The 1,664-nt window shown below is 44.6% G+C and overlaps 1 protein-coding gene across 1 annotated transcript in view; it reads right to left on the reverse strand.

The window, feature by feature from the left end:
• LOC137534563 (uncharacterized) overlaps window positions 1-1,549 on the reverse strand; it is a 60,404-nt gene extending 58,855 nt beyond the window's left edge. Inside the window, exon 1 of the mRNA XM_068256115.1 lies at window positions 1,461-1,549. The gene's annotated coding sequence lies outside the window, so the exon portion shown is untranslated. The remainder of the gene's footprint in view (window positions 1-1,460) is intronic.
• Between the last annotated feature and the right edge of the window lie 115 nt (window positions 1,550-1,664).

Genomic DNA, 1,664 nt, shown 5'->3' on the forward strand with positions numbered 1-1,664 from the left:
GAAAAGGACCCAGCGGCTCCAGCAAAAGGTTGTCTTTAATTGGTCCATTACAAGCTGCAAATATTTGCATACACAATGTACATCAACACAGAATTATTTTCATTTCATGTGATCATCCATGCTACTTATTGTGCTATAAAGTCACAATCAGATATGTATATCTGAATTTAAAAACATGGTGACTACTTTTTTACATCAGCACAAATAACTTGTTATTTAATTTTTGTGGACTAAGTACTGCTATTACTATATAAACGTTAGTCAAGCAGCAATTCACTACGGCTGTTACCGAATGGAAAAGTTAAATTACCGAGTTGTAGGGTAAATACCTCATTTATTGTTAATTCACAAAGCTTTGTACATTCATTAAAAACAAGAAAATGGTTTGGTATTTAAGAACAGCCAGCAGCTATTGGTAACCGGAAACCAGATTTGCGGTAAAATTGACAGGCAAAAGAGATAGCCAAAAGAAGGCTCCACCCTGTCCTACTCCTCACTCTATTGGTGCCAATATACCATCGGGCAGCACATCAGGGATGTAATCAGCTGCCTGATAAGCGAAGCGCGGGAACCCAAAGGCTGTGCTTAATTCTTCACCAGCTCTTCCACCAGCCTCTCCACCACCAGCCTAGACTTCACTCCTTTGCAGCCCCAGCCTGACATGCTGCAGCTCAGCTATCACTTGTATGCTCTCCCTCTTGCACACTTGGATCGGGGTCAGTGATTTAACCCGAGGTGGCGAGGAGGGGGTGCGCCATGCTCCACAAACCTGTTTCAGAGCGGTTACCAAATACCAGTAATTTATGAACAGACTCCCGCATGTGGGAAAAAGACAGTAATTTTCCTTTAAAGTGTAAAATACTGCATATTGCATTTTACCAATGGATAGCTGATCACCAACCAGCCCTTTGTGAATGGAGCCCAATATGAACTATTTGCCATTGTAGATAGTCACGGTACACCCTATACCTAAATCACCAAATTAGGCAAAGACACACTCAAACACAATTCGCAATAGTCTTTATGGGATGACAGAAAATCAGCTGAGCCTGAAAAAAAAAAAGATACCCCTTGCTGATCTCAATTCTCATTTGAAATATTTTATTTGTTCTGATATTCCTGAGAACCCCAGTAAATGGGACTTTCAGGAAAATCTGACATGTGTGCATAATACAATGGGGGTGGTGGGAGCAGACAATGTAGGCACCAGGGTAGCAGATCAGCTTATCAGATGGCAGAGAGAGAATAGAGTCCACTGTCTGGCGGCCACAGTGATTGCAGCATCGTCTCATTGGAAGATCGACTGCTGACTGATCAATAACCTGGATCAGCCCTTTATTTGTCATCTGCAGGACTAGAACCCTCCCCAGAGAGCACAACGAGAGTGCAGTGCAGACAACACCCTTACTGACTATATTCTATGTACAGGTGCAACATAGGAGGGTAAAACGAGAACTTACTCTCCAGAGCCTCGCTGGCCGCCGTGTTGACAAGCCCGCCGGAACAGGAATTGTCGATTTCTCTCCCCCCACCACCAGTTTTCCCAGCCTAGACAAAGGCTGCGGGATCACTTCCGGGTTATGCGTTCCACCAACACGCTGCTATGCGGTGCAGTCAACATCCGGGACTCTCCTGCCTCTAGGCAACCGCCAGTTCCACCGCGT

This window comes from Hyperolius riggenbachi, chromosome 10, assembly GCF_040937935.1.
Source record: "Hyperolius riggenbachi isolate aHypRig1 chromosome 10, aHypRig1.pri, whole genome shotgun sequence".
Lineage (NCBI taxonomy): Eukaryota > Metazoa > Chordata > Amphibia > Anura > Hyperoliidae > Hyperolius > Hyperolius riggenbachi.